We start from the raw sequence: 26,865 nt of genomic DNA, 5'->3' as shown, positions 1-26,865 counted from the left end.
TTTGTCAGGGGCAAGATTCAAAAAGGTCAGAAAAAGAATTGTGTAATAATAACTCAACGAAAACATCATACAATTTTAGAAATATCTATTCAACAATAAAACCAGTACATAAAATGTACATATGGGCACAAATATGTAAACAGTCTGCACAAGACTCCGCAGTAAAGTGCAAAATGTGTAAGTGACGTGTGCCAGGAAAAAAAGATAAATAGCAAATAGACTAAAGACGACATAAACTGCATTTCTAAATAAGTAAGAAATATTGTGTATTGCCTATCTTGCTAGGTAAGTCTTGCTAGTCGTTGTCCTATTTAAAGTAGGCTAATACTGAACGTGAAACAAAATCTGGAACAAAAAAGTGGATTAACAGTTTTCTAGCAATATTAATTATTAAAATTAAGCACAAAAAAGAGTTCATACCCAAACAGAGTATTAAAAACCTCCTTGCAAGGTAAGTATTGCTAGTCTTTGTCCGATTTAAAGTAATACTGAATATGAAAATAAAAATTAAAAAAATCTGGAACAAAAAAGTAGATTAAAAATGTATTAAAACAAAAATAATACTCAAGAGTATTAAAAAACTCAAAATACATGGAGAAAATCATTGAGCAAATACAGGCTATTTCTCATTAAAGAGCAGTGAATTCTTTTCTCTTTTTATTTTGTTGTTTGATTGATATTAAGTGCACAGACGGCATTAGGTTTATTACGCACTGTCACTTTAAGACCGAGTGCAGATCCAATTGCACTGATGCACATCCGATATTCTCACAACTGTATGTTCTGTAAAGACATAACTGACTGTGTTTGCATGAATACTCTCCAAAACGGACATTTATACATAATGCTGTGTATTTGTCCATTCAGACGCGAAAGAGAGCTCAATTCAGTCCTCGCGCGCTGTATAGCTGTCTATCATTTGTCATATAGTAATAACACCTTGTTTTATTTTATTTTTTATAAGTTATGAGCTATAAATAATTAAATTGTGATATTTAAATTACGCAATTGAAAGTGCGCAGCTCTGAATGCACGAGCTCTGCCTAGCACACACAAACTGACAGCTTTGCCGCTTGTTTCGCTATTTGTTGCGCTTATCAAGTTAATGGTTACATTTCGGAGATATCAAGTAGCTATATAAAGCTACATTAAACATTCCACACACATCGCACTGACGATGATAAATGTTATTTTTTATTAATTGACCCACGGATTATCCAAAGCGTCCGACTCCGCGGTATTAATATAGGCTACATATAAGGCACACTGTCTAACATTCGCACAACCTTTGAACTAAAAATAAAATAAAAAGTGCATTCATCTTTTGCATGACGCGGGCCATAAAAATTAATGTCGGACCGGCTACTCGTCTGTATTGAATAATGACATAACATTAATTAATATTTGAATCACAGCTTATATATTTGACATCGACAACCCAAGTGCATTTTACCTCAAATTTGCGACTAGTTAACTTTCTAAAGAAGGCGCAAACGCTTCTCGGGTCGACATTAACACACAGACAATAATGTATTCAGAATTAAAAATATTTTTGCACCACTTTTTAATGTGTGATTGTGTAAAGGTGTTCACGAGATACCAACCTTTCGCGAACTTGCTTTCAACGTCGAACCCTCGTTTTCATGGAGACGCGGTGTGCACGGAGGGGAGGGGCTGTGTGTGTGTGTGTGTGTGTGTGTGCGCGCGCGTGCATGTGACAGAGAGACGGAGGGAGAGCAGGGAAAGGAAATGCAGCTGAACGAATACACTGCGTGTTTTAAATAGCGTTAAAAATGAAAGACATTGACAAAGACGAAAACTAAGGACATTTACTCTATTATTTTATTTTATTTTAGTTAGTTTTGCCAAACACACATTACAGTTTTAGTTAGTTATCGTTTTTTTGTAATGCCTCGTTTTTATTTTTATTTTAGTTAACGACAATGTTTTTTCCCACCTAGTTTTCGTTTTTTCGTTCGTTTTCGTTAACGATTATAACCTTGATCCCAATTCGTTGGAAACTCCTCCGTCGAGACGTAGGAGTTCCCACGAAAGGGAACGTCTCGGTTACGTATGTAACCCTCGTTCCCTGAGTAGGGAACGGAGATCACTGAAGCGCCCTCACACCAACACAAAGAGATCCAGAAAAAGAGCAGACTTGTTGAGCACAAAGAAAACACTTTCTTGAAACTCATTCACTCAGAGGACACAACCAGTTGGCTCCGAAGCAAAAAGCAAATGTGTATGCGCTTGCTTCCGCTTTATACCCGCACTGGTAGGCGGCGCGCGGAATGCAAATCTTGCATGCCAATGTTTATTGGCTCGTTTTAGTTCACTCGAAGGCAGTTGGTCTCCCTAGCATGATCCCAATTCGTTGGAAACTCCTCCGACGAGACGTCTCCGTTCCCTACTCAGGGAACGAGGGTTACATACGTAACCGAGACGTTTTCACTGTGAAGGGCAGATGGCAGACAGTATGGCGTTGTGTGGGTGAGCGATTTGCTGATGTCAATGTTGTGGTTTGAGTGGCCCATGGTTGGGGTGGGGTTATAGTATGGGCTGGCGTATGTTATGGACACCGAACACAGGTGCTTTTTATTGATGGGATTTTGAATGCACAGAAATACCGTGACGAGATCCTGAGGCCCATTGTTGTGCCATTCATCCACGACCATCACCTCATGTATGCAGCATGATAATGCACGGCCCCATGTTGCAAGGATCTTTACACAATTCCTGGAAGCTGAAAACATCCCAGTTCTTGCATGGCCAGCATACTCACTGGACATGTCACCCATTGAGCATGTTTGGGATGGTCTGGAACAGCATAACCCAGTAACCCAGTAACAAGTGTTCGTCTATTCACAAAAGTGTATTCAAGAAAAAAAAATATTAAAAAAATATATTATTTTAGGTGTAGGCCTACATGCAGTAACTGTGCAAAAATACCAACTGAAGTGGAAAACATCTGCGGATATATAGTGATCGTTACTGACTTTATGGCACCGTTACTTTTGTATTTTTAGAATGATTGTAGCCAAATATCTGTCACCGGAACTATTAACCCAAAATGAACACTAAACATTGGCTTTACTACAGTAGCCAAATCAAACACAAAACCATGTTTAGCATGCCTGTAGATAAACAAGCATGTAGATAAACAATACATAAAAGCTCTAATCAAATAATAATTTACACTAATTCCAAGTTCGCGGTTGAGATTAAAAAAAAGTTTGTAACGTTAGGTGTTTGTCGGATAACGTTAAGTAAAAATGAGCATTTAACAAACTGGTTTGCAGAGCCAAACAGCGTTGTCATTTGTTTACTTCCTTGCTACAAAGTACAATTAACAATACAAACTATTACAGGAAAACACATAGACGAAAAATAAATCATACTTACAGGTTGTGGCCCGTAAACAACAGCTTCTATTCTTAAAGTTGGAACTGCTCCATCTTTCAGGACAAGCCGTTGTGCGAATCCTGCATTGAACTCGCGAAGATTGTGGAAGCTCTCCTCCGGTAAAATGTTCAGCACAGAGAGCGAGATTTGGGTAATAATTATGAGGGCCCGAGTTAAAAATAAATTTTAACCATTGATCCCTAACTCCCCCGACTATAGAAAGGCTGAACAAAGCGAACCTGCAATCCGGATGAAAATAACAGCGTTCTGACCATAGACTGTATGGACATAGTGTCCATGACGTCACCCGTAGGTTTCTGAAGACCGTTTTTGAAGCCTAAAGTGGGCGGAGTCAGCCGTCGCCATCTGGAAGCGCGGCACTCCCGGATAAACAAAAATGAGCAAAAAGGCGGGACGTGGGTGGAGTTTAGGTGCCTGGATGCTGAAACTACGCCCTTCTAGCTCGACGTGATCGAGTTTGCCCAGGCTAAGGAGCTAATGTGCTCCACATTAGCTAAATACAATCCAACGGCGTGGGCGAAGGTATAAGGCATGTATTAAATTGTATGAAATAATCCCGAAAAAAGTACGAACACGGCAGAGATGACAAATTCAGCAGCTGGAATCAGCTGAGGTGACATGATGGCTAACAGAGAGCAGACAAACAGCTAGTAACAGCAGCGGCAATCCACCTGTCACTCAAGTGGCCACGCCCTTGATTATGCAGCATTTTAAGGCTTAATATAATTTAAACGGATGAATTCTAAAATAATTCACCCCCCTCACAGTTGTCATGAAGGGCAAAATAAGCTGTATAGACCAAAACAACTTAAGACACCAGGCTGTAAACATATTTTTTTCTGCGGTAAAGTTGGCCATTTTAACATGGGGGAGATACAGATTTGACTCACTTTTGCTGCCAGCCTCAAGCGGCCAGGCGATGAATTAGAGTTTAATTCACTTCCGTGTTGGTTTCAAGAGAGAGACAGGGAGGTTGCCGCTTGGTTCCGACGGCATTGCGGCAACAACATTCCAGCCTACTATACTACAACAACTCTTTTCCAAAGCAATATAAAATGGCCTCGCCCCCCTTATTTAGTATTCTCGGAGGAGGGGTTTATGTAAATATTGGGGTTAGTGATGTCAGCAACCCTGGAGGAATGTTGTGTAGTCCCTACCGGCCGTTTGCTGTAGTCCTTAGAAATTGATTTCTTTAAAAGCAAATATCTCCCTTTGCTTTTAACTTTGAGCACTGTTACTTTGCATATGTTGTTTGTGCTCAAACAGCAACATTACACACTAGCTAAAGTTAGACAAGTGAAATTGTGTTTTACCACCCCTTTTAAGTTTCACTCTGTGAATTTATGCCAGCAACAAGACTGACCACAAATGAAGAAATGCAAAGGGACGCGAAGGGACATACACAAGTGTATGTGACTAATTGGGAATGAGAACGTGTTGTCTCTGATGTCCCTGCTCAGTTAACATTTGCATTGATTAATATGGACAGAGTAACTGAAAAATTACACTGAAGGTTAGGGTCACATATTACCAAGAGTCCATATGTGATCAGCTGGAAGTGAGAATGTGTTGCCAAAGAAGGTAAATATAATATTTTTTCAGTAGTTGCCATTGTTCAATAACAGGCTAGAACCTGCATGAACATCTGCCAAGTGAAGCCATAATAAATGGCATTGAAGAAACGGTTTGTAAGCTTAACAGGTGAAAATGTTTGAAGTGTTGCCAAGCGAACAGGTTTAGTGTCAGTGATTGTTACCATCTCACCGTAACGACACTTTGATTCCATTAACCCAGATTCGTATACTTCTGCCTGTATGTCACATCTGGATTATGTGATGAAGGTCTTTCATCCCTTTTTTATTTAGAATAAAGGAAAGCTTGTTCTCTTACGAGAGGTTCTCTCGTATTGAGTAAGTTTAGCTTACGCTACGGGAAAGATAAATCTTCTCGAGATACTGAAGCCAAAAAATTATCCTTAATTTTGTATACCTTGTCAACGCAGTGCAGCAGCTAGCAGACCTAGAGCAGGCCATCTCGCGTGCTCATTGGCTGCCCTGCGGGCAACTGCTGCAGCCTACCAGTGAGCCCGGCGTGAAGTCACGCCCAACGAAGGGCGCCCGCGCCTTTATAGCGTCACAGCCCGCCAGATAGGCGTGGCTTAGCGTATAAAATAGGGGCTGTAGGCTGAATTCTCAGATTTTTCGACTCTTCAGCGAGCTCTTCGCATCGCTGGATTTGAGAGAAGCCACCGCCGCCGTCGAACAGCGAACAGCCAGCCTAGGACAGCGCTGAGGAAGCCGGCCGTCTTCGCCACCTTCAGCCATCCGTGCGAGCTACGCTATCCGGCGACGTATCCTTTTTTGCTTATTATTCTAAAAGAGCAGCGAGAGTCTTTTTAAAGATGCCTCGCACTTCCTGTGGCTCGTGTAAAGCCCCGCTCAGCGCCGGAGACCGCCACCTGATCTGCGCTCTCTGCCTGGGCCTGGAACACGCAGAGCTCGCCCTCGCTCGCCTGCAGCGGTGCTCCAGCTGGGCCTACTGCGCATGCGCCCGCTCCAACGCTGGTTGAACGCTCGCGCGCCTCGCCGAGCCTGGGTGTCTGGCGGCCAGAAAATCAGAGTGACTCAGACCTGCATAACAGCTCTGCAGCCCTGGTTAGTGGCCGACTGGTACCAGCAGGGAGTAATGATGGGAACCATCTCTTATCGGAAGGTCATCTCGACAGACGCGTCCAACTCGGGTTGGGGCGCGCTGTTCGAGGGCAGACCGGCCTTTGGCCAGTGGTCAGACCAGGAGAAGGGTTTTCACATAAACTGTCTGGAAATGATAGCGGTCGAGAACGCGCTGAAGTGCTTCCTCCAGTTCATACAGGACCAGCATGTTCTTGTCCGCTCGGACAACACATCTGTGGTATCCTATGTAAACCGTCAGGGCGGTGTCAGATCCAGAAATCTCTGCAATCTGACGGAACGCCTCCTTATTTGGTCACAGATGAACCTGCGCTCGCTGAGGGCGGCGCATGTGCCTGGCCATTTGAACGACGGCCCAGACAAACTGTCCAGGGACAATGTTACCCCAGGGGAATGGTCCCTGCACCCCCAAACGGTCCAGAAACTGTGGCGCCTATTCGGCAGAGCGGAAGTCGACCTGTTTGCGTCAAAAGACAACGCTCAATGCCCGACGTTCTTCTCGAAGGACGAGGATGCGCTGGCCCAGGTTTGGCCCAGCCTCCCGCTATATGCTTTCCCTCCGGTCTCTCAGTTGCCACAGGTGATCAAGAGGATCAGGGAAACGCGCCACTCGGTGCTCCTCATAGCCCCGCGTTGGGAGAATCAGACTTGGTTCCCGGAACTGGCACGGCTGTCACATACAGCTCCGTGGCCGATTCCGGTGAGGGCAGATCTCCTCTCTCAGGCTCGCGGCACGATCTGGCATCCCCATCCAGAGCGCTGGTCTCTGCATGCATGGTTGATCAACGGGTACTCGTTGCCCTGCCAGAAGGAGTGATGAACACGATCACGCAGTCTAGAGCCCCTTCCACGAGAAGGCTCTACGCGTCTAAATGGTCGGTGTTCTCTGGATGGTGCACCGACAGAGGTCTGGACCCGCGGACATGCGGGTGGCGCAGATGCTCACCTTCCTACAAGAGCTGTTGGATAAGGGAAGGTCCCCATCCACGCTCAAAGTATACGTGGCGGCCGTGGCAGCGTTCACGGAATCGACGCACGGCCAGTCACTGGGAAGACATGAGTTGGTCATCCGCTTCCTTAGAGGAGCTAGAAGGATGAATCCGCCGCGCCCGCCGTCGGTTCCCATGTGGGATCTTTCATTGGTCCTCGAGGCCCTGAAAGCTTTTCCATTTGAACCACTAGACTCCGTTGGGTTGAAATATCTATCACTAAAAAACGTTTTTCTGACTGCACTGTCGTCAGTAAAACGTGTAGGGGATCTGCACGCGCTGTCTGTCAGCGCGTCGTGTCTTGGGTTCGGACCAAATGACTCTAAAGTCATCCTCAGACCTAGACATGGTTATGTCCCTAAAGTGATGGGCACTCCATTCAGAGCGCAAGTTATTTCGCTGTCAGCTCTCCCAGCATCTGACAGCGAAAGTGATGTGAATCTCCTCTGCCCTGTCAGAGCGCTGAGATTTTACATTACGCGCTCCGCCTCCTTCAGGCGTTCGGAACAGCTTTTCGTTTCGTTTGGTGGGCGCGCCAAGGGGCTCGCCTCCTCGAAACAGAGCCTGTCCAGATGGATAGTGGACGCTATAGCGGCAGCTTACGCGTCAAAAGGTCTGCAATGCCCTCTGGGCATCAGGGCTCATTCCACGAGAGGCGTGGCCTCGTCGTGGGCATGGTCCAGTGGAATTTCTATCCATGACATATGTGTAGCGGCGGGCTGGAGCTCCCCGTCTACCTTTGTCAGGTTTTATAACCTAGAAGTTCCTGCCTTGCAGGCTAAACTGTTGTCAGTCTGAAAAAGAGGTGTATTCTGCCCAGATCTCCTGCTCAGATCACTTTCATGACTCAGCTCTCCTGGTTGAGCTGCACTAAGTAGGGTATGTGCCATATGACTATACAGACCGGCGCGCTGCTCTGTATTCCCTATGTGTGCTTATGTACAAGTGATGGCCCGCGTGGCTGGCCACCTTATTTTTTCCACTTATGGGGTTCCCCTCAAGCTCGGGGTCTCATGTGGATGCTTGGCGCGCACGGCGTTGACAAAGTGTTCCCGTAGCGTAAGCTAAACTTACGCAATACGAGAGAACCTCTCGTAAGAGAACGATACTCGGTTACTAACGTAACCTCGGTTCTCTCTAGAGAGGGAACGAGTATTGCGTAACCGGCCGTGCTCGCGCCACGAGCGACTTCGCTTCAGTCGTCGAAAAACCAGAGAATTCAGCCTACAGCCCCTATTTTATACGCTAAGCCACGCCTATCTGGCGGGCTGTGACGCTATAAAGGCGCGGGCGCCCTTCATTGGGCGTGACGTCACGCCGGGCTCACTGGTAGACTGCAGCAGTTGCCCGCAGGGCAGCCAATGAGCACGCGAGATGGCCTGCTCTAGGTCTGCTAGCTGCTGCACTCCGTTGACAAGGTATACAAAATTAAGGATAATTTTTTGGTTTCAGTATCTCGAGAAGATGAATCTTTCCCGTAGCGTAAGCTAAACTTACGCAATACTCGTTCCCTCTCTAGAGAGAACCGAGGTTACTTTAGTAACCGAGTATCGATTTGTATGTTTTATTCCGCTATTGGATATGTATATTGGATACATTTAATGCAATGACAATCACACATTATAATTACATCATGACAATGCAATTTTTTTATAGACCATTATAAAGCTGGACACCCTTGTGTACTTTACACAGTAAAATTGTTGAATCAAAAACAATAGTAACATTTAATCTTATCAAGCAAATGTAGTTTAATTCAAGGTGCACTAATGTTTTAAAATGTTTTTTTTTACACATATGTTGTTTTAAGGTCGCCACGGTAAGATCACATGATCTATTCGAATTGTATATCTCTAAACTGTACAGTATCTGACATTTGTGAATACTTTAATCATGGCTGACAAAGACATTTTTAAATATTTGGGTCATTCTCAGAAAACTATGCCATTTGTGCTTTAAAATTTCAGATTTTTTTTTACAAATAACTTATTTTGTAAAGGTTCACAAGTTACAAAAAAGGAAAAGACGGTGTAGTTAGGATATCAACAAACAGGGGGAAACTGGAAAATGCTAACCAGACAATCAATGGGTTATTACTGTTTCATGAGAATCCCTGAGTCATTACTACACAGAGATTGGAACTTCTTTTTTGGCATGATGTTGCCTCAATGTCTCAGGGACAGTTTTTTCAGTTTGTCATTGAAAGTGATTATTTGCTGGTAAGTGTACTTATGTGTTACCGTCTTACTCCCCCCTCCAGGACAAGCATACATGCATATTACCGTATATAAACACCTTTGGACACAGCTGTTATTTCCCAGAAAGTGGTTGCATCATTCTCAAGAGTTTAGGGCCAGTCCTAAGTATGCCTGAAATTCTGTCTTTAAACAAACATGGCTACATCAATAGCAAAAGCTCAGAATCAGATGGTGTGCATGAGTTGGTATTTTTTTAAGCAAATGTTTGTGAATATTACACAGAAGCCATCATCTGTCAAGCAATCTTAAGAGTCTTGAGGCAGGAGTGTTTAGAAACGTGCATTATGCTCTTGAATCAGACTTCCTAGTTCTCCAGATGTTTTGTATGAATCGAGGACTTTTTTTTATTGCATTCCACTTACTCAAAGGTAATTTGTAAGCGCTTTGTCCTTTGGCATTGGGAAATGGCTACATAATACTAAGCTTTGCCATTTGCCAGAGGCATATAAACTGGAGCATTTTTAACATTCCACGGATTTGAACATTTATACTTAGAAGCAAACATTCCCATAAGCATGTCCAAGCATGTGTGGGAAGATGTCCAAACAATTGGTGTAGGTACATGCACTGTTGTATATTTGTTTCAAATGTCCGATTTTCCTGATTGCACACTGTTTAATACATTTGTCGTTAGTCTTGTTGCTGGGATAAACATACAGATTTCTTTATATATATATATATATATATATTAAGTGTGAAAACATACAATTTCAGGTTTCAGTTTGGTTCACTTTAAAAGAAGAGAGATTCAGTCAAAGTGCCTCTAAGCCATTCGTATGTATATCTCTCAGACCCCTGAAATTAACCAACAAAATAGACTAAAAATCCATTCCACTTTCAAGGTCATGGGCAAAGTAATTGCAAAGATAACTGGCTTTATTTCCCTCATGTCACTCCTGGGTTTGAGTTTGGTTCTTTTTAAGAGGACTGAAGTGTGGCAATTCCTTCAAAATCTCTGACTGAAATGAACCAGAGAAGGACAGTGCACTTAAAGTTACTGGGCATTTGTCTCATTAGCAGCTCTCGTTAACATTCTTTCACACACATTTTACATAAAGCAGCTTGAAATGTATATACTTTTCCCATCCTTGGCTTCCTATCTCAGTTTTTCTGACTCACTGCATACCACGTGAAGCATACTGTCACGGGTGTGGTGCGGACAGAAATAGGACAAGGTTCTGAGTTCCAATTCACACGATTTACTAAATATAATTCACACAGGTACTGACAGGCAGGCAGAACGAACACACACTCAAAATAAGACTAACTACAGACAAAGGACCGACTCATCTAAAGGAACTAAATACAAACACCGATGAACTGAAACAGGTGACACAGATGATGATAATTAAAAAGACACAGGTGATTAAGATGAACTAATGAATGGTTAACATGGTAACTGAAGAATGGCGGGAAAACAAGACATGTGACTGAGAATGTAAACAAACTGAAGATCTAAACAGACACAAACTTGACATAACTCCTCCCCTCCATAAGGCGCAACCTCGCGCCGAAGAGGGACCAGGGCGGAGCAGAAAGAGGAAGGAGCCAAGGCGGAGGCGGGGCTGACGAAACCAGGGGGCCGACTGACGGAGGTGCAGCAAGAGGTTGAGACCAGGGTGGAGCCGTAAAGCCGACTGGACAGGACTGATGTGAGGCTTGGCTGGATACAAGGGTTCAGGCAGGGTGTGGAGAATGGGTTGGTCCAGAATGTGAAGATCCTCTAAAGGGGTGGTCTCAGCAGGACGAGACACTGGATGGGCGGTCTCAATGTGACGAGAGTGTGCTCCAGATCGGGACACGACGCTCTCCAGACACCGGATGATGGTGTCTCTCCAGCCTAGACCGGTGGTGAACGAACACACAGGCAGAACGAACACACACTCAAAATAAGACTAACTACAGACAAAGGACCGACTCAACTGAAGGAACTAAATACCAACACTGATGAACTGAAACAGGTGACACAGATGATGATAATTAACAAGACACAGGTGATTAATATTAACTAATGAATGGTTAACATGGTAAATGAAGAATGGCGGAAAACAAGACATGTGACTGAGAATGTAAACAAACTGAAGATCTAAACAGACACAAACGTGACACATACATTGCAATTCACAGGTTTTAGCTCCATTAAATGATGCTTTTTTTTTGCAAGGAAAGCCTTGGTTGAGCTGAGCTGTTTCTTTGTGGTCCTCTTAAAACAAACAAACCAAGGGATTCAGATAACAGTATACTTTTCACTGACATAAACATAACTGCTCCTTAAAAGCCCCACTTGAGCTTTGTGTTATAGTTTAGTTACCTGCACCCTATTATGTTTTCAACAGTGTTTCCTGAAAGAATATTCGTAGAAGCCAAAGCCATGGAAAGCCAAGATGACATGTAAATAATTCCATGGTGACAAAGGCTGACTTTCCTCTATAGAGATGATATGACTTCCTTCACTGCAACTGTTTGTTTGATTATGTTAAAGTTATTTCTGTTGAGGTTAGAAACACAATGTTAGGTTAAAAGGCAGTTCTTGTGAAGGCAAGTGAGGATATTAATCACACACTGACCACAAATCCCATTTGTGTATTAATGTCAGGAAGCACTCCATTACGCACAGCCTTTTTTGTTGTATTTGAAAAAGTAAAACTATTTCATAACTGGATTCTAGGTCACAAACCAATATATCTTAAAAAAAAAGTAATTTTTTCAGCTTAAAGGTACAGTAAACTGTAATATTTTTGTTAAAAATGTACCAAATATATATATATATATAATGAGCGAGTGGACATGAATCCATTATCCAAACAGTGTTTTTGTCTTATCCTGAATCGCTACAGTACGCCTATAATAAGTTTTTATATTCAGACTATTTTAGACCAGGCGGGATGTCAGCTGCGGATTAGCTCAAACCTGTGTGACTCGTCATAGACATTAACAGAGAGAAGTAGCTGTGGCTACTATGTTCTTACGCAATACGCATGCAGGTCTGTGTAATAACCGCTAGAGCGCCAAAAGTTACATAGTGTACATACAGGCTCTGTAACATGCTGTCAATTACCAGATACAATTATTTTGACTCATCTCACCCTCATGTTGTTACAAACCTGAATTTCTTTCCTCTACTGAATATAAAAGTAAATTTAAAAATTATATTCTGCTTCTTTGCGTTATTATGAAGGTGAATGTTCGGGGCTTTCAAGATACAAAAACAAACAAAAAAATCCATAAAAGTCGTCCATTCAATAAAGTCTTCTGAATTTTATTGATTTCAAACTCATACAGCACGTCTGGTGCCATGCATTATTTGAAAGCAACAGATTTACAATGGGTACAATTATTAAACTATTAAAAATGTATATATATATATATATATATATATATATATATATATATATATATATATATAATGAATACTTCAGACGCAAAAGCATCTAACCCATCTAAAGATTTTGTTTAATATTAACATTTGTATCAGGCTCCTACCCACATTTCTGAATGGGCTGTGGCTGGGATTTAGTGAGTTTGAGGTAAAAGTATTTGATGAACGTATACTATGTGTGGAGAGCATACACACACACACACACACACACACACACACACACACACACACACACACACACAACACACACACACACACACACACACACACACACACACACACACACACACACACACACACACACACACACACACACACACACACACACACACACACACACACACACACACACACACACACACATATGCTTAAGACTTCAGAAGTCCTGAATCAATGCTTTAAATTTCTATCTATTTTATCTCTCCAGGCTTTTTGCTCAACTCCCACACTGTCTCTGATCCAAAGCCACCACTAACACGAAACTCCATCAATCATCTTCTCCCTCATCACTTATCTAAAAAAAAAAATAAAAAAAATACCAGAGCCTTGCAAATTGCACACATGCGGAGACCACTCTGGCTCAGCTTCCCTCAGAGTAAACTTGCAGCCATGAGAGAACTCAGTGTGCCGGGCTTGGGAATTGTCCTAAAGATTGATGATGAGGATAGATACAGTGAAGAAGTGGAGGGGAATCTGAGAAGACTGAGACAATTGGACCAGGCCTTGACTGTTGTCTCTTCAACGGCACACAAGCTCATCTCCTTCATCGACCGCTCAGACACAACCTCCTCCGCCGCTTGTGCAAGCTAGCCCACGCTTTTCATCAGCCGCTCTGGCTCTTCTCTCGGTTTTACCTTCACCTATGCTCTCGAGGCATACAGGGACCACAACAATTTAACATGTTTAGTGCCAAACAGAATAACAGTTTAACAGCTAAATCACAGGGCTGTTAGGAGAAACTGTGGAGAGTGTTTCAAAAAGAATCAAAATTTGTAACGTGAGTCAAGACATGTACCTTATCTGTGATTGTCTAGAACTGCCAGTATAGAATGGCATCACTGTATTGTGTACATGGCCTGTGCGAACAATAGCGATTGACATAATGTTACCATAAAATATGTTTCCAACTAAAAACATTCATGTTTTATCATACTTGTAAGTTAAAAACTCTCAATTTTAATAAAGCTTTGTGATTATAGTAATTCCAATGAACCCACTTTGAAAAAAAAATTCAAATCTTAATGACCTCCTACTTCTGGCAAGATTCTGAAGTATCCATTCGATGGACACTTTACTATCCCATGAGGCCACGGGAGAGGATTTGTCAATGGCAGTGACGTTGAAGAATATCATACACTCCCATCTTTGAGCTCACAGGAGAAGTGGCATGTGACTGTTAGCAACATTGTAGATTTTATGACCAAAAAATGATTTTCATGTAAGAAAGTAACATTTTTTAACAAGGTTATTTTTTGCCTACCGTTCATTGTACTGTAGATAGAATTATTTGACTTACATAACGTAAAGTAGCAGTTTCATCAAAATTGAATTTGATGATTTGCGTTCATGCCAGCTTCAAACCCACGTTAGCTATGTTATGACCGCTTGGGGTGGGGAGACTGTAGTTGTAGCAATACATAAAAAAAAATGTCACAACTCCTTATAATGATTCCAATGAGTCCAGTTATCCATCCACTGTTGAGGCAAAGTCATGTGAGTTTTTCTTGTGCATCAACAGATGTATTCAATAAATGTCTTTGTATTTTATTTTATGTGCATGTCTTCTTATCAGTTAACAAATTATCCGCCTCAATTGAGCACAAAAGTATTTTGTGCACATTATTACAATATCTTTGGATATTGGCATTGCCAACAAGAGTTTCTTTTTTTAAACGATATCTCAAAATTCACATAAAAATAAGTGGATGGAAACAGCTAGTGACGATATCTTTATGTGGCAGGAAAACAAATACTCACAAAAACACACAGAAATGGTTTTATGCTGAATTTTAAGTTTTAAACTTTAAATTGTTCAATTCATTCTTTGTACTTCAATGAAGTCCTTGCATAAATTGGATTTAGTGTACAAATGACGTTTCTCCTCTGCTTTGTTCATAAGGCACACTGATAGAAATTTCATAAAGTCTTTTATTAATTTAGTTAATACACATTTTTGGTCCTATTGTGCATGATTCACCTGAGCATGTCATTCCATTATAATGCTTTATCAGAAATGTTTTAACTTTCTCTACCTTTGAAACTACTTTGCTCTTTTGGCTGACGTCACCTAGTCCATGTGGACGAATGGTTACTATTAACAATAGCCAAATAGAAACTTGTACATTGTTTTATGCTGCTGCTGTGAGTAATATAGCCTTTTTAAACTCTTTTACTCGCATGTATTCATACGCATGTATTGCAATGTGTGGCACACAAACAAGAGCATATTTAAGGATTACCTTCAGTGTATAGTATCCTCGTCTCACTGCAGGGCCATGTAAGAGATGTAGTGTTTTACACACGAAGACTTGTGAGCGCAGGTCACGCGAGGCTGTAACAGAAATGAGAATGTGTCATTGTAAGAGGAAACTAGGTTTCTGCACTGGAATATGATTAAGTTACCAATAGCTGAGCACACTTCTCCCATTGACATCTTAATATCCTTCCCAGAACCGTGAAAAAACGCAACAAAAACATTAATATCCTTTGAGCCCTCCACTTTGTCTTCACTTTCAAAGCAGGTGTTTCACTAGTTTTCCAGAGTTTTAATATTGGCTATTCCAAATGGCTTACAGACATTGACTTAATTTTTTCTTTTTTTTCTCAACAGTCACAAATGAAATGGAGAAAACAGTTGTACAATCGCTCTACCTCTTCCTCCTTTTTAGGAACTTACGCTTCCATTTTTAACACACAGGATCAAGCTGTTCCTTTTGTCCCACCCGCAGGAGATTTCCTTTGACACCACACACATGCACACGGACTCGCTCTCTCCCTCTCTTAGATTTCTTCGGGATGTTCGGCTCATGGTTTTCCCTAATAGTCTTCTGGAGGTTAATCTCACCACCCACCTGTGGTCTCTTACAGGAACTCGCACTGTGATTCTGTGGCTCGTCTTGAGGATCTTACACTTAATTACAGCGTGGAAACTTCTTACTGACTTACTGTCAGGAGAGACAATTAAAACAGCTGGAAATGAATGAGGTTTGGACCAGCAGAGCTGCAGGAACATGCAGAGGTCAAACTGTGAATCCAATCCTGGAAGCAAATTAATGTTAGCCTACTATCAATCAGCCATTCAATAAAGTTCAACATTGATGAGTTTCCAGGAGCACAACAATAGCTGTTTTTATACAAGCATGATTACATCCTGAGCACAACAGAGTTCATACTTTTTGAAATGTCTTTTTTGATTCATCCTCCCACGTCCAGTTTGGGAACAGTCCTTAGCTACAGGTTGTTATGTTGCACTAAATATAAGGGTGGTTCCAAAACAAATTGGTCACCCACATCCCTGTTCATAGAATAAAATTTTGAAATGGAGTGAAATTACATTTGTTAGGGAACATTTTCTAAGGATGTTTTTTTTAAAGGATTTGTACTTTTTCTTTTTTTAACAAACAAGCAAAAAGTGTGCAGGATGTTGCTACTGGGTTGCTGAGATTTTTTAGTTGAAGTGACTTTTAGCATTTTGCTATGTGGTTACTTTATTACTGTCCCACGTATATAATATTCAGGTCCCTAGAAACTGAACTTATCAGTAAGTAAGGAAGTAAATGGAGAGGTTTTATTTTAATTTATTCATAAATGTATAGATTAATTTACTAATGTATTCATAAAGGTAATGATTTATTATATTTATTTATTTTACATGTATTTATTAATGTAATTATACACTGATTAATGCATTTATTCTTTTATTTACATTCCACTTATTATCATATTGTAAAAGTAAATATCAGTGGGAAATAAATATAAATATAGAAATAAATATAGAGATAAATACAGATTTAATGATTTTGATCACTTCCATACGTATGTAAGGTCCTTTACAAATACATTTTATTATTATTATATGTATGTGTCTATAATTTATTTTATGCAGTAAACATGCTTTTAATGCATCATTAACCCTTCTTTGTTTATTTATTTATTCATTTATTTATTATTTTTGCAGTTTTCCTTCATATTTCTCTATTTTAGAAAAACAACACACATAATATAAGGTTTTATTCTTGTGTGTAACACAAGCATGTGTGATCTGTATGGTTTGTTCAAGTACAGTATAAGACCAAAAGCAATAGTGAAACTTGATTTAGCAAACACCACCAATAAGTCTGAAAAGTAGCAAGACGTTTAAGAGCTTTTACAAGTCCAACAAACTTCTATTTTTATGTTTAACTTCTTTCGGTCTGTAGGTTTCAAAAATAAGCCATCTGTTGAGGATTTGGCCAAGAAAGCACACATTCGGCCGGCTAGGTAATATATGACGGAAGGCTGTTTGAGGGTCAAGGCTCTGGTCACATTTGTAACTGTGGCCAAATCTTGAATTCAAAGGGATACAATTTAAAGCCTGTCTCAAATCACTTTGCCATCTGGCAGCTTAGCATGATGGGAAGGGGAAATGTCTTGGTTTTAGGGGCAGCCATTGTTCACCGGTTCACTATACTCACTCAAATGAAGACATTTTCTTCCACGTCAAAGCTTGTAGATGACAATTGTTCCTTCTGAGGCTTCAACCAGCACTGCTTCAGAGAGATCTCTGTGGAGAAGAGTATTTCTCTGAACAAAAGGTCTTCTTGATAAAAGTGGTCCTGGAGGACTGTTATTGATTTCACTCGCTGCTTACCTCATTCCTACTGTTTACTTTGACATAAATGCCACCAAAGCTTCCTCTCAGATCATTAGAAGCTAAAACTCCATGAAAGAAATAGCATATGACGCATTTTGGCAGTAATGCTTCTATCCATTGAGAGGGTAGTTGTAGTTGTGCCCACAAATAGATGGAATTATTAAATGGAGTTCATTTGATTCCAATCATTTTTACTTGACATTTCAATAATAATTAGAGAAAGCACACAATGAACCGGGAGCTGTATGGGAGAAAATATGCCACAGTGGGCATTAAATGTCACGCTTCATCCGGATTAGATCAAGGCTGTGAAATTCCATTAAAAAAATTCCATTAAAACAGTCATTGGCACTAATGATGACAGGTGCCCTAAGTGACATATTTCAAAGTGTATAACAGTGAGAAGGCCTCATTTATGCCATTTGACGTCATTGCCGTTTCCAATTCCGTCTCGCAGAGCACATGAGCTTCATTTCAAGCTCTCACCCTACACTGGTGAATAATGGAGAGAACGGTGCTCATCAACATGCTAATGATTAAGTGTCGAACATGTATGAAATCCCATTACACCAATCAATCAGTGCCTGGCAGGAATAGGTGGTAGAGACCACAGGACGGAAGTGAAGATTGCGACTACTGCTTCAAAAGCTTCTTCAAAAGATTGGCTACATGCTGGATGCTGGGGCCGATAGAAGGAACTGTGTCTTTTCATCACCAAGGGTCATTTCCACCGGAGCTCTCACTTTTACCATTTAATTCAAATTTTCTTTGTGTCTTGCCACCTTTGGGGATAATAATGACCCTCTGTAAACTTGTGCTAAGTTATTGACTGCCACGGAAGTAGACGAAGGACATTATTATGCTGCATTATTATGATGCTGATGCTTGTTCATGTTAAAGAAAAACAGCTATTTTATATGCATTTGTATATATTTTTAGTTTTTATATCGCTTGAACCCTTGCACCATTACAAAGACACTGTGTTATAATTCATCCTGACTTTTCAGAATAAGTGAAGTCAATTCCAAGGGCCTCATTTATAAAGCATGCGTACGCACAGATTTGATCTTAAAGTGTGTGTAAAATAAAATCTATATAAAAAAAGTTCATATTTATAGAAACGGTCTTTGACTTGGAAAAGTGATTATCCAAGTCAAATAATCGTCTGTACGTCTGTACGTCGTGTACGTCTGCTGTGTACGCCAGCAGACGTGCACACTTTTTCTTGTGGTAGAGATTCAGAGAACTGCAGGTAATTGAAAATCTAAGCAATTCTTGCGGCTCGCCGTTCTCAAATAAAGGTTTTGGACATTGACTGCTGCTGTTTTATATGTTAATGACATTAATTGGGCAATGTTTACAACGCAGAGAACGGACACCATTCAGCTGCGCACAATTTCAAGATCATTTGCTATTTATAAATTTCACTCCTGGAAGAGTGGCGTACGCAAGTTTTTTGTGCGTACGTTCGTTTTCAAAATCACACGTACGCACATTTGAGAAATGATCATAAGATCAAATGTAGGACAGTTTCTACACAATATTTTATAAATAAGGCCCCAACAGTAGATTCCAGACTATTTTCTCTATTCTTAAGAAAAAAAGGAAGATGAAGTGAATAAGTTGTGCAACATACAGTATCATTCACACTATAGCGATTAGGCCTATTCTTTGTATAGTATGTGTACCCTCTGCCAGATGTAGAAGTTTCTCTAATAATTTGTGACTGGTCATCATCTTTTTCTTTGCCTTAATGGTAAATAAAGGTAAAAATAATTCATAAATGTTAAAATTTTCACTGTTTCAGTAGTGTGAGCATCCGAATCAAAAAATCAATTCCCAGTGCGTAAAAATAAGTCCCAATGTACTGTTAATATGAAGGAATTTTCTGTATGACTTTTCACAGTTGTTTTACTAGTATGTTGAATTGTGCATTGTGTTGTGTTTTAGGTTTGAAGGAAATTTCATTCAACTTAACGGAAAAGGTTGAGGTAATTATCTGCTGGGACCCTTTCTGTTTCCCCTTAAATTTACTTTTTACAATGCACTTTTCATGGTTTGTCTGGTAACCTGCTATTGTCCCCACAAGAACGTGTTGAAGGGTCTCTCATCTCCTCTCGTTCATCTGTTTGTGTCTGTGAATGCTTGAGCTATCCTGTTTCTCAGACAGCTGTTCCAGATCCCACTCTCCGATGGGCAGTGTCAGGCCCTCAATCTTTCACAATCCATAAAGGTTTCCCTATGGCTCTATAAATCTGCCTGGACTTGACATCTTTGTTTATACAGTAACCCAGGGACTCTGTGGTCAAGTTCATGTGAGGCACAGGCCACCCTAATCCATCAGCATCACCTCCTCTAAATCAAGTGCATCCACTTGGAGACGACTAGGAGATGATGTTCGGATTTAAGTCAATCCCACATCTTCTTATTTCCTCGAAAAACCAACAAACATGTCATCAAGAAAACAAGACACTATCTTGGACGTTCACAGTCTAGTGGTTATCAGTCTTTTCACACAGTAGTTCATCTATTTTCCCCAGCTTTATTTTGAATTCAGCTCAGTCAAACCCAAACAAAACTTGGCAATGCCACTCAGGGTTATGTTTATCATATCCCACGAATGTGTCTCAGGCTCGCATAATGCAATAAGCAATACTGGATCGTTTACATGTCTATTGAGCGTGGCAAGAACACACCACATGCTAATTCTTAGTCTAAAATTGGCACTGCCATTGTTTTAGTTCAACGAGAACTATTTGTGGTGGGGTTGCAATACAAACATCCAGTTCTTAGATTTGATCTTTAGAAAGTGCATTCTGTCACTGTCCTCCATGTGCGCCTGATGAAAGAACGGAGGGTAAGGGTTATGTTTTGCTAACAGTTGAAGGAGTACTCCAAACATACCACCATCAGATGGCTGTTAAACATGCTCTAATCAGACTGTGGCTCTTGAGCTTTTACTCTTCAAGGTTTATCTTTGCTCCAACTACCTTCATTTCCTTTCCTCATATTTCTCACTTGTCACACTGCCTGTCCTCTCTGCAATTGCCATTGGTGCATTGTAAATTCCTTTCAATTTCTTTTGTACATGACAAAATGTAGTACTTGTTTTTACTTTACTTACTTAACAGCTTGTGCTGCCGATAAGCTTCCTGCTTTTTTCAGCAGAGAAATATGAGGAGCAGATATTGGTGCACGTGCCAATATAATATGACGACGTAAGGGCATCGAGGCGGCGCCCGCACCATCAGCCAATTAATTGGCGTGTTTCTTTTTGGGCTTCAGACAATCGGCACAGAGAGGGCGTTCTGACGCAAAATTTTACATGTGAAATGCAGCCAAACCTTTGAGCATTTTGCCTTCGGCATCTTCATTAATCCCCTCTCTATCAGTTCAACAAGTGTGTCGAGAAGCGGCACTGACGTCACGCATGTTGACGCCGGAACACCAGGGGGCGGTAAAAAAAAGTCAGGCAATTTTCCCTCTTATTTGGTCTCGTTGCTACCGTTTACATCGGAACCGGTTCCCTATTGGACCGCGTTTCGGTACCCAACCCTAGTCATCATCAACCATCGAAGTTCAATTCCAATACGCAAGAACGCAAAAAAATCGCAGAAGACGCTGCGGGCGGTCGACGTACGGAAGCCTGTAAGCTATAAACTTCTCGTTCTCACTTATGAGATTCCAGCTACAAGCTCGAAATGCATGACAGCTCTTTAAAGTAAAAACATTTGTCCGTCTCTTTTGCCTAATTTAAATAAAGTTATATAGATCTTAAGAAAGTGGCAATACTTTTTGGGAATATTAAAAAGAATCTTAACATTGACAAAGCAGAGGTAACACATAGCTATTCATTTTCATAAATATTCACGGTAAAACAATATATAAAATTACATGAAAACAATGTCTATAATAATGTGAAAGAAAAGTTCAATATATGTGTGATTTTTGTTTGTGATGTTATATTTATTGTGCTTTGGTCTTTAATCGCTATTTGCTGAGATTGTCCTTTAAGCAGCAAGATCGCAGCACATCTCAATTCTCACAAAGATGCTTTTGTGTCCTCGCGTCCTTACGAGTTCGTTCTTTCAAGGTCGTCTAGAAAGAACAGTCAACACGAGAACACAAGTCCGTTATATACGTTCTTGGAATTGAGATACAGCCTTGGTATTGACGCTATGGGGAACGCCATCAGTGAATGGTGACCGAGGCACATGTAAACAAAAGCCAATAATCATTGAATTATTGAAAGCCAATAACCAGAAACGCTTTTTCATTCCTGGTCACGCGCTCCTCAGTTACGAACGAGAGGAATGGCTGCACTAGAGACCTGCGCAGGACTGTTTTCTTCATCCCGCTCCCGCCCGCCGAATTTCTGACCATTACCGCCGGCTCCCGCAACGTATGTGTTACACTCCCGCCCGCTCCCGCAATATGTATGTCCACTCCCGCCCGCACCCGCAAAACTGGTTAGAATTTATTCCCGCACAATAATAGAGATGCATTGATTTTGTGTCTTCTCCCGTCCCGCAGGAAAAAACACGTATTTGTATTGCTATTATTAAAGAGCTTCATGGGGTTGTTTGCTTCGTTTCCCTGGCCTGCATCTGACGCACTGATCATTAAAATATAGTCATATCTTAGGATCAAATACAACCATGTATTTGTATTTATTTAAATCTATTTATCTAAATGTATTTTTATTTAATTGATTTTTTTATTTAAATTTATTTATTTATTTTTTATTTATTTGCTGTTTTTTCTAGCTATTCTTCTACATCTTCTAATACATTTAGATACATAGATTTAAATAAATACATACAAATACATGATTGCAGATCTTTTGAGGGTCCCTCTTCAACTTCTTTCTTAAATGAATGAGCCGTCGTTTTCTGGGAAAACATCTATCTACAATAATTTTAATAATGTAAAGGACAGGTAAAAACGCACTGTTGTGGACCTGTCACAGCAAATATGATGCCGAAATGCAAAACAACACCCCGAGAGGGAAACAAATATAGCCTACCACAAGAAAATATAGTAGCCTATACAAAACATTCAAAAACATCGCTGTAATTGACAAGTCGGAATCGGTGATAATACATCAATTGTCAATGTCAATAGGCCTATATATATCCTATACATTTGTCACAATGAACAAAGTCCAGTTCCTTTCCATCTTGGTCACAAACAATTGAGAAACTTCTCCAAATGTCAGACTTGCCTTGCTTACGTTTTGTGCTGTAAATACCTGTTTGAGGTTCTTTTCCATGTCATTTATTGACATCTCATTCTCCACTAGGCTACCTCCCGATCCCGCAGGGTTTTTTTTAGCCTCCCATTCCCGCCCGCAGCAAAGTTCAAACCGCCTGCTCCCGCGAGATTTGCGTTGGTCCCGCGGGACCCGACGGGACTCAATCCCAATGCAGTCCTCTAGGCTGCACCTCGTCTACTGACCACAATTCAGCCATTTCTTTTTTCCAATTTTTTTTTCTCCAAGGAAGTCGTTTAAAAAAAAACGTGCGAACAAATGATACTGCGGTTAAATCTAGCGGGTTTGGTGTCTCGTGCTTGAAATCCATGACGGTGGTAGCAACAATTCTCTCTGCCCAAAAACGTGATCTGCAGTGTTTACGCGTCACATTTTAGCATTGGTTTAACGGCTAGATTTATTCAACACGACAACAGAACACGAAACAGTGTGCTACGCACAAACAATACCAGACAATGAGTGATTCAAACAGAGGAACTTAAATAGACAGAGATAATGAACTAAATGATAAGCAGCTGTGATGATTAATCAGTGTCCATTGAAACTAATGATTGGCAGGAAACTAACACAAAGGAGAACACGTGACTGAAAATAACAAACTAAAAGTCCATAAAAATGAAACTAAGACGAAAACAGCATCCAAACAAAACAGAAGATGGCCGTGACATCTAGATAATGCACCAATTATGATTATGATGTGTACCCCAGACACTGGAATGATGCGGTAACCGTATCCTTTTGGGCAATGAATGCCTTCACTTTGAAATTTTTAATTTATTAGAATCTTCATCTTATTTTGATTGGTTGTAAAGGGAAATGTGAAAACTGTTGACAAGTTTTGGCTTGCAGAATGGCACTTCCAACACCTGCAGGGTTTATGCAAACATGTTCGACAACTTATCACAAATTTGAAATGTATTTGCGATGTATTTTTTCCAAGGCACATTTAGTAATAACATATCAATTTTTAACATTTGAACAAGATGAAATAAAATTTACCCCAGACCAAATGCCTTTTCAATGAAACGAAGAACTTAATTCCAAGACACGTAGCAGAAGCCAAAGTCCCATTCCCCACAATAAATATTAACCACAGTGAAGTCAAATATTAGACATTAGTTATGGAAGGGAATATTATTTGACTGATTTGTTGATTTTTGACGGGTTTAAGGTTGATCATTTTGTATAAGGTTAGTCAAGGCTCTTAAAGTGCACATGAGGTCTGTAAAATGGAAGTACTTTAATTTAATTATTTGAAAACATTACATTCAGTTGCACTTTTTTAACGTATATTATCAAAGTACTCTTTTTTTAAAAGCATGCTAAAGTGCACTTTTTCATGGGAGATACAGTATGTCATGCTTTCGTGCCTTCTGTCTGTTCATATATCCTGCATGATATTTATACAATAAAAATGCTTTTATTTACTTGTCCTTGGATTGCAATACCAGAGTTGCATGCAAAAAATGCAGAAATGTTTTCATCAGACACAATGATTTTAATCAGACACTTTCTCAGCCATAAAATGTGTTTGGTTTGTGTTGGAGAGGTTGTGGTCCGGATATTTGTATGAACGTATGTACATAACTGGGATTTCTATAACTTCCTAACTGTTTAGAATGAATTATGAATTCAAACTTCATAGATAAACAGATGCATACATAAATATGCGACTGATGTATAAATGCCTTTCTCAACCTTGAAAGCGACACATCGTGTTAAGGGAGGAATCCAGAGCTTTGTGCCACTAAAAACTATCCTCTTTCTCAGCGATTCTCAGTGATGCTTCGGACAAACCTTGGGACATTCTCATATGCGACATGGATTAGCAGATCTTTTCCCAGTGTTTTGGCAAGAGTTGAAAAGACCTACTGACCTCTCTCTAATTTCCCATGATGCTTGTCTGTAGAGAAGCAATACTGCGCCAGGGTCAGGTGCTGACGTGCCTCTGTTGTTGAGTCTTTTTCTCAAACCGGGGCCATTGCCAACTACCTGATAGCAGTGTGCCGAGTGTGTGTCTGCGTGCCAGTAAAAAATGACCCATCAGTCCTGTATTTGTAGAAGACATAAATGGATGGAAAGGAGAATTACAGAGCATGCTGTATTACTGAGAGCGCTTAAAAAAAACTGGAAGAAAAAAAAAAGTGCATCTGTGTTCCCAACATTATTGGGTCCCTAATATTGATTTTTTATTTATTTATTTTGTTCTCAGTGTTGGATGAGTTGCATGGCAAAATTAAATATAGTTGAAGTGTTTGTTAAAATCACTGACACTATGGTTATTTGAGTATTATTTATATACTATTATACCATTATTCATATTTTAAATAAGCTTTTATTTTTATAATTTCATTTCAAATTAAATTTTAGTAATTTTGTTGTGCTTTTGCCATGTTTATTGTCACGGTTTGGGTTTTGTTTCTTGTCCCTGGTTCTTGTCTGTCATGTGATCCCCTGTTCTAGTCATGTGATCTTGCCTTGTGTTCCCCTGTCGGTTGTGTCATTGGTTGATTGTTTAAGTCTTCCCAGGTGTTTCCCGTTAACCACGCCCCCTTGTTATCCTGTTTAGGTCGTTTGCCCCTGTATTTAGCCCTGTGTTTCAGTCCAGTCTTTGTGAGTTCCTGTATTGTTGTAATGCTGTATGCACGCTGTCCTGTTCCTGAGTCTGGTTACCAAGTCTGTTTAGTTTTGAGTTTATTTAAATAAAACACTGCTGCACGTGGATCCTGCTTTTGCCTCTGCTTCAGCTGCATGTAACAGAAGAACTCACCGCACGAGATCCAGCAGAAGCCATGCCAACCCTGAGCCCAGATATCCAAATCTTGCGTCTCTGTCAGGGTGATCGATCCATTGAGGACTAAGTGGCAGATTTTGTCGAACTGGCACATCTCGTGCAAATAAGCACAGAATGCCTGATGATCTTTTTCCGTGGAGGATTATCAGAACCACTCTGGTCTGTGATGCCTGCCCATGATCCACACGGCTCGTTGGAAGAATATATCGACCTGGCTCTTTTGCTGAGCGGTTCTCCGTTTACTGTGGGCGTGGAGGAAAAGGAGCTCCGTGAGCCCGTAGTACCCCCTCAGCCTGTTCTTCTCATCACTTCAGCCATCAAGCTAGCCATGGCATCAGTCTATGGGCGTCCAGGACTGATGTCCACCGTGGCACAGCCACCGCTGATGTCAGTGTTGAGGGCCAAGAGGACCGTCGTTCAAGGGGCCAGTCTTCCAGAGACCGTCCAGCCAGAGACCGTCCAGCCAGAGACCGTCCAGCCAGAGACCGTCCAGCCGGAGCTTCACCGCTGGTCCCGTCCAGCACAGAGCCTTCACCGCTGGTCCCGCCCAGCACAGCGCCCTCACCGCTGGTCCCGCCCAGCACAGCGCCCTCACCGCTGGTCCCGTCCAGCACAGCGCCCTCACCGCTGGTCCCGTCCAGCACAGCGCCCTCACCGCTGGTCCCGTCCAGCACAGCGCCCTCACCGCTGGTCCCGTCCAGCACAGCGCCCTCACCGCTGGTCCCGTCCAGCACAGCGCCCTCACCGCTGGTCCCGTCCAGCACAGCGCCCTCACCGCTGGTCCCGTCCAGCACAGCGCCCTCACCGCTGGTCCCGTCCAGCACAGCGCCCTCACCGCTGGTCCCGTCCAGCACAGCGCCCTCACCGCTGGTCCCGTCCAGCACAGCGCCCTCATCGCTGGTTCCGTCCAGCCTAGCGCCCTCTCGCTCTCGGAGACGGAGGAGGAAGAGGACTTCCCGCGTCCCACAATGCCTGGAAGTCCTCCCTGTACTTTCTGTCAGCCCAGAGTCCTCGCCGCTGGTCCCGTCCGATCCAGAGACTGTTCAAGTCACGTCTGCCGATCCAGAGACTGTTCAAGTCACGTCTGCCGATCCAGAGCGTGTTCAAGTCACGTCTGCCGATCCAGAGACTGTTCAAGTCACGCCTGAACCTGATCGCTCTGTTTGTTTCTGTGTTTACGTCTGTCCTTGTGGCTGTTTCTGTTCTGG

At 41.4% G+C, this 26,865-nt stretch overlaps 1 protein-coding gene across 1 annotated transcript in view; it reads right to left on the bottom strand.

The window, feature by feature from the left end:
- Positions 1–2,936: 2,936 nt before the first annotated feature.
- The window catches only part of LOC143751565 (uncharacterized), a 166,543-nt gene continuing 142,614 nt past the window's right edge, over positions 2,937–26,865 (bottom strand). The window contains exon 4 of the transcript XR_013207269.1: positions 2,937–2,952. The gene's annotated coding sequence lies outside the window, so the exon portion shown is untranslated. The remainder of the gene's footprint in view (positions 2,953–26,865) is intronic.

Source organism: Siphateles boraxobius, unplaced genomic scaffold, assembly GCF_051911475.1.
Source record: "Siphateles boraxobius isolate OS27281-9 unplaced genomic scaffold, OSU_SipBor_1 26, whole genome shotgun sequence".
NCBI lineage: Eukaryota > Metazoa > Chordata > Actinopteri > Cypriniformes > Leuciscidae > Siphateles > Siphateles boraxobius.
This window is presented reverse-complemented; position numbering and strand designations above follow the sequence as displayed.